Source organism: Mustela putorius, unplaced genomic scaffold, assembly GCF_011764305.1.
Source record: "Mustela putorius furo isolate JIRA1106 unplaced genomic scaffold, ASM1176430v1.1 tig00001130_pilon_pilon_pilon, whole genome shotgun sequence".
In the NCBI taxonomy this organism is placed as follows: Eukaryota; Metazoa; Chordata; class Mammalia; order Carnivora; family Mustelidae; genus Mustela; species Mustela putorius.
In genome coordinates this window covers 2544320-2551496 of record NW_025421584.1, presented here as the reverse complement: position 1 = coordinate 2551496, position 7177 = coordinate 2544320, and positions in this window count along the sequence as shown.

Below are 7177 nucleotides of genomic sequence, written 5' to 3'. Positions count from 1 at the left end.
CCCTTTCCGCGACAGGGCTGTGTCTGCCGCCCCCTGATCTCTTGCCTTCTCAAACTCAGTGCAAAGCAACCCTCCCTTTCTCCTGCTCCCAGAGACGCTTTTCTCCAACTTCCCGTCCCCGAGAATCGTGCCCCCGATTTCCCAAACCTTCCAAGTTCAAAATTTGAAGTCACCTTGATGGACACTTCAGCCCGTCATCTAGTTCTACGGATTTTTCCTTAAATACTCCCCTCCTAGGGGTTCCCCCCACTCTGTTCTCCCTGCTGCTGCCTTAGCTCTGGCTCTCACGACCTCAACCTTGAATATCTCTGTAACTACTTGGCTGCTCCCACTTCCCACGGTCCAAGGGCTGGCTGGGTGTGGGAGGCCACGATCGCTCTGGCCACGCGGGCTCGGGGCAGGGAGTGGTGTAGGCGCCAGCTGTGGCTCTCCCCTCACTGTGCTGCCCATCCGTTGACCCCCCCCCCCCAGCAGGGAGGAGAAGCCCTAGGCCCAGGGCTGGGGGCAATAGCCATAGTTGGATATTCAGTTATTCTGAAAATACATACTGAGTTTTTTTTTTACTGTGATACCCAAGCCTGTCCTAGATACTGAGATACTGAGACAAAAACAGTCAGAGTCCCTACCTCATGAAGGTTACTTAGTAACAAGTTACTTAGTTATGTAGCAAGAAGAGGTAAACCTAGGACTTATGTATCAAGAATAGAGCCAGGGGGCACCTGGGTGGCTCCGTCAGGTAAGCACTGGCCTTTGGCTCAGGTCATGATCTCGGGGTCCTGGGATCGAGCCCCGGATTGGCTTCCCTGCTAACAGGGAGTCTGCTTCTCCCTCTCCCTCTGCCCCTCCTCCTATTCATGCTCTCTCTCTCTCTCTCTCTCTGTTAAATAAATAAATAAAATCTTTAAAAAAGAAGAATAGAGCCAAATAAAGGGAATAAAAATTGAACAGGACAAATGGCCAACAAACCCATAAAAAAAAAAAATGCTCGGTGTCATCAGGAAAATGCAAATCAAAACCACAACGGCATAGCACTTCACACCCACCAGATCGGCTGTAAGGAAATAAAAATAGAAAGTAACCCATGTTGGCGAGGATGCGAAGACACTGCAGCCCTCGTCCGTGGCGGTGGGAACGTGAAATGGCACAGCTGCTGGGGGTTGGCAGCAACTTGCAAAGCTTAACATAGAGTTACATATGACCCAGCAGTTCCGCCCCTGCATACGCGCCCAGGAGAACGGAAAACACATGTCCTGACAAAGCCTTGCCCATGAACGTCACAGCGGCACCGTTCACAGTAGCTGAAACTCATGTGCCCACCAGATGCTGAGTGGGCGGACAGCATGTGACTGTGCATACCAGGGAGTACCACTGAGCCAGGAAAAGGCATGACGGACCATTCAGGCTCCGTCAGGGATGCACCTTGAAAACATTACACTGTGAGGAAGAAGCCAGACACCAAAGGCCATACTGCACCATTCTGTCTCTATGGAATGTCCAGAACAGACAGAGAGCAGATCAGTGGTTTGGTGGTCAGGGCCTGGGGGGCTGGCGGAATGGGGAGTAGATATAGGATTTAAAGGGTGTAGGATGTCCCTTTGGGTTGACGGCAGTGTAATCTGGAACTGGACGGCAGTGATTGTTGCACGATGTTGGGAAGGTACTAAATACCACGTCATTGTACCTTGGAAAATGGTTGAAAAAGTACATTTTATGTGATGTCTATTTTACCACAACAAGAAGCAAACAGGGGTGGTTGCAGGCGGCTCCTTGACTAGGAGGGTCCAGGAAGCCTGTCCGATGAGGGAGCACCCTCTCTGAGAGCAGAGGCGGAGGGGTTGAGCCCTGCAGTACCTGGGAAAGGCAGGGAGCCGCAAAGCCTGCGCTGGGCTCTGAGCAGTGTCCCTCGGGATCCGCCCTCTTCCCCGTTTCGTGCCTCAGCCCAACAGCACAAGGCTCCTTCTGTACCCACACCGCTGCCTCTCACGACCCGGCTCCTCCTGCGCGTCCCCCCGCCCGCCAGCTGCGGCGCGAGCCCCCAGCCACCCCTGACCCTCCTCCCTGCCATGCCCACCCTGGCCCACAGAACTGCTCCTTCTCACTGCTTGGAGGCTGGGCAACAGTTGGGGGCCCAGCCCACGGACCACTTCTTGCACATAATTTCTGACACCTGCCGGAGCCTGCGTCCTGGCGGGACTGAAGCTTTGCGCAGCCAGTCTCCTGCTATTCGTCGGATGAGGCTGGGCATCAGCCTCTCTCCAGGCTTCAGTTTCCTGCCCTGCGGCCGGAGGACTGTCGAGAGAATCCTCAAGGTAGATGACGGCAAAGTGCTGAGCTTAGTACCTGGTGCGTAGTGAGCTCTCGGGAATGAAGGCTGCGTCATTACTGCAATGTGTCCCATAATCCGCAGTTAGAAATTTAGCCCTTCATTTTGTACCGATGGTATTTGCTAATTATTGACCCTATGGAGGATCCCAAACACACGATAAATGTGGTGATGGCACAGATCTTCCCCCAACCCTGGTTGGGAATACAAGACAATAATATCCTAATACAGAGCGTGCAGGTCACACTCGAACAAATGGTTGACTGACCAGGGATTGAGTGATTGATTGATTGATTGATTGATTGGCTGACTTATTTGGCTCTAACACCAAATAGGAATAGAATTTTCTTCAAATTAAGACATAAAAGGGAACATGATCTGGGAGGGAGGGGAAGACAGGAAGGGAAGGAGAGAGAGAGAGAAGGAGAGGGAGAGAAGATCACCAAGTAAGTAAACACCTGGTTTAGCCGGGGTGAGATATATCGAAATACTTCAGAGGCATAAATGTTTGCAAAAAAAAAAAAATAATAAAGTATAATTGAAGAAAGACCCAGAGGGGCGGTGGCAAATTCTTCTGAAAAAATGGCTCTACAAACGGGTGTTATTTTATTTCAAGAAGCCATAGTTACAGGTGTTCAAGGAAAATGTTAATATATTTGACAAAGAGATGTAAGACAGATCTTCAATGTTCTATCACTGAAGAAAGGCACGAGTTTAAACATATTTTAAAATGAGATAGCAGAGCGACGCTTCACAACAATTTAGAGGTGGGAGATAGACAGACAGACAGACAGACAGACAAGTAATGATGGCACCCAGCTATTGGAGGGGGAAGTAGCAAGGGAAGGGAATGGGCTTAGATCTCTTCTAAGAAGACGTGATGCCCAGATAGGGCTGGGCACCGCCGCCGGGCACGCTGCTCACGCCACCGAACTCCAGACGCTGCACCAAGACAGACCAACCCAACTACTGTTTCCTATTTTTCTAACCTGCACACCCCCAAAGGCGGTTTGTTGCTCCCCTGGGGAGCCACATCTGTCCCCTCTGAGCCCCCAGCCCTCTCTCTCTGATGACAGAGACTCGCCACTGCAGTTTCTCCGCGCGATTCCCGTGTCACGCTTTATTCCCCTGTCAGAGACACAGACACAAGCCCCGTTCAAGAGTCAAGAAGCCGGCTGCTTCCAAAGCGATGGATACAGTGTTCTTCATCATTGCCCCCCCAACAAAACAATGAAAAAGAAAAGAAGTTCTTTACCTGACCAGCTCCCTGATTTCTTCACGAGAATCTAACATTGAACACTGAGAAAGCAACTCGAGAGCATCTTCTGAGACTTCCTTAAATCCCCAATCTGCCTCCGATAGCAGCTAGCTCTAAGTTGGAGCTGCGAACAGAGGCTGTGTGTTATTTTAACCACAAGGTTTCCAGTCAGTGGGGAGGAGAGATGGAAATGAGGTAGGTTGGCAAGCAGGAGCGCCATCCACCTCAAGTGAAATGAGCTCGCAGATCTGATGTAAGCGCTCGGCGACAATTTGAAGAACCCTCAAACCCACTTTTCCTAAACTAGAGGCTAAATAACTGTGGAAAATTCCAAAGAAGTAAGATAAGACACTTACGGTCTTTTCTAAAAAAAGGCACATTGGTATGCCCTGTTCAATACTGTCAAGGGGCAGCCCAGCACCAAGCTGACCCGGGGAGCCCTTGGCCTCTGTTAGCGACGGGGACACCTGGAGACAGCTTTGCTCCTCCAAAACCGAGTCTTCCGGGCGTTAAAAAGGACAGGATGTCAAAGGAGCATGACCAACTCACATCTTTCTCATAAAAACAAAACCAGTGTCACGACAATCCCTATGAAGTTACAGGGTTAGGGAAGAGCTATTCTGGAATACGTCATTATGGGAGCTCAACGTGTGTGTGTGTGCGCGTGCGCACGTGTGTGTATGTGAGCAAGTGCAAATGTGTGTATGTGTTCTCACTTCCCAAACAACTTAAAAAGCAAAGATCTGCCTCAGCTTAGACCAGTTGGAGATCTTCCTCCTGAGCGTCTTGGCAAATATAAATGCCGCCTTGGACTTGGAGGAGGAGAATGATTTATCGCACACAGATCAACAGCGAAAGCTAGAGCCGCCGACATGGCCAACCGTCCTTTACAGCCAGCCCTTCCCAGATGCCAGAGGGGTTTAACTCCACTTTTGGAAAAACTCAGCAGTGCTCCCATGAAGCTGGGTCATAACTCAGTTTTATATAGACTCTTTCATCTCAAAGGAACTCGAGGTGGGTTTACACCAAAATATAAATTATCCCGTGCACAGTCACCTCGGGGATGAACTCAGCTCCTGCCTGGCGGCAGCTGGCCCAAACACACACAGTTAGTCGGAGCCACAGTGAGACAGCCCGCTGGCGGCCAGGAGGCACTCCAAGAGGAAGAACGACTGGGATCTGCCTTCCACCTTGGCCCTTTCCTCCCTAGAGCTAAGACCTCTCCGATCTGCCCTCACTTTCCTTCCTAAGCGCCCCCCCCCCACCGCCCCCATGTTCTTCTCCAGTACCTGCAGATACAACCTCAAAACAGACCTTAAAATCACAAACCAGGAGTACATGATGACTGTATTTTCAGATCTGCTCCTGTAGAGCTGGAGTTGGCAAAGCATGACCCATTGGGCCAAATCCAGATGCTTTATAAATAAAGCTTTATTGGTACACAGCCAGACTGACTCATCTATGGACCAGCTATGGCGGTTTTGGTACTACAGTAGTGGCGTGGAGGGGATGTGGCAGAGATTGCAGGTTGGGTGTTTGTTTTTGAGGTGGAAGAAAGGAAAAAGGAGTCTCTTTCAATAACCTCTAAAGATCAGCCTAGGGAAAATACACCTACTCAACCCCAGATTCATCCATTTTAATTATTCCTTTATCAGAGAAACTCTTACTCAGGCATTACCTAGGCACACTGCCCCAGCTTACCTAACCTCATCCCCAAGAAACCACAGTGGCTGTGTCCAACCATTCTCTCAAATCGAAGCCTTGGGATGCACGCTCAGGCTCTCTCCATTCATCCCCAAATGTCCTTTGTCTTTGAAACCCTCTCTGGGTCTCTCCAAACACAGTCAATTTCTCCCTCCTACAGGCGTCATCAGGTTTTGTTCATTTTTCTCTTGTATTTCTTATATTTGCAAGCCAGTGATCTTGATGCTTGCCTTTCTTACCACACTGTGCATTTTCTGAGAGTAAGGATGATATCTTATTCAACTGTTAATTCCCAGAACCTAATGTTGTAAAAGACACATCAGTGGACACTCCATTAGTGGCTACTACAAAAATAACCCAGGCAGTCTTACTCTACTGGAACCTAATCTCAAAGGAAATGAGTGGAAGATTGTCTGATACTCCCTGAAAATGAGATGTTCTTGAAATAACCTTCCCAGGGATGATCCTGGCTCTGTCCTTCTCGTCCCCGAGTGGGGACGACTCTTTTACCTTCTTTGTTACTTGTTCTTTTAATTTTGAGTTTGTGGAAGAAGAGCCTCCTTGCAGAAATATAAGTAGCAGTTAGAAAAAGACAATCTTTGAGATGCCTGGGTGGCTCAGTCAGTTAAGCATCTGCCTATAGCTCAGGTCATGATACCAGCGTCCTGGATCGAGTCCTGCCATCTGGCTCCTTGCTTAGTAAGGAGCCTGCTTCTTCTGCCTGCTACTCTCCCTGCTTGTGCTCTCACTCTCTCTCTCTTCCCGATGAATAAAATAAAATAAGAAAAAAAGACTACCCTTGTAACAGCTAGAGCTATTAGAAGACTTGGAAGAATCTGACACTGGGTGTTCGAGGCAGTAGAGGCGGTATATTCTCTAAGCTCCCTTTCTCATGCTAAGGTTTGATTAAGCCTACTTTCCCTGGTGTGACCCCATCAGAAGACAGAGTTAGCACATGGCCAAGGGATGCAGATCTGCCCCCAGCAGGTCTGGGGCACAAAAGGAACCATCTTTCTCATGGGGCAGGGGCATGGGCATGGTACCGTCTCAGCAGCTGTGCACCAACCCTCTTATTTGTGTCCTTTTTCGTGGTCACAAGGGTGGCAAGACCAGATAATGTTCTGCAGGAAACAGTAAGTCATTTTCTGGTGCTAGAGGCACCATTTGCAACTAACAATGCACTTGTATATGGCTGATCTAGGTACTTAAGACCAAACCATTTCGTTCTCTTTTGCTTTCTTGGCCAGCACGTCGCAGGATTTTCCTCTCTTGCCTCGGTGCCATTTTGAATGACTATTTAGCCCTATGATTTTGTGCTTATTCTTTGTTTGCCCTGGGGCTCACTCCTCATCCCTTCCCTAATTCACTTGCAGCAGGGAAGGGGGTGCTGCACCCCTGCAAGCTGTGTGTCCCAGACTCTTGAGACGCAGGGTGTCCAGCTGAGTCCACCAAGGAGAGGCGTTGTGGGGAGACTGAAAGGCTGGAGGGAGGAGAAGCCAGGGCATTTCTCCCTGTCTCTCTGTGTCTTGGATGGCATCTCCAGCAGGTCTGCATCTCTTCTGCCATAACTTTAGTGCTATTGGAGCAGGTCCCCTGGGCCCAGCTTCTACCAGATGACCCTGGCTCTGTCCTTCAGCCTGGGGATAGAAGTGACTTCCCGCCTCCGGTGATCACTCAGCTGCCTCACCACTCCCAATTGGTTTCTTGGCTTTTCCATTATCTATGCCCCTGCCTTGCTATATTAAATTCTTAGAGTAGTTCTCATTTTTCTGATTGGACCCCAATGACTATAGCTATCTATCCATTTGCTTTAGGGTCAAAGAACCAACACCTTCCCCAGAGCTTGAGTGGGACACTGCTGTTCAACATGGTCATTCTGTTGGGTAGACTTC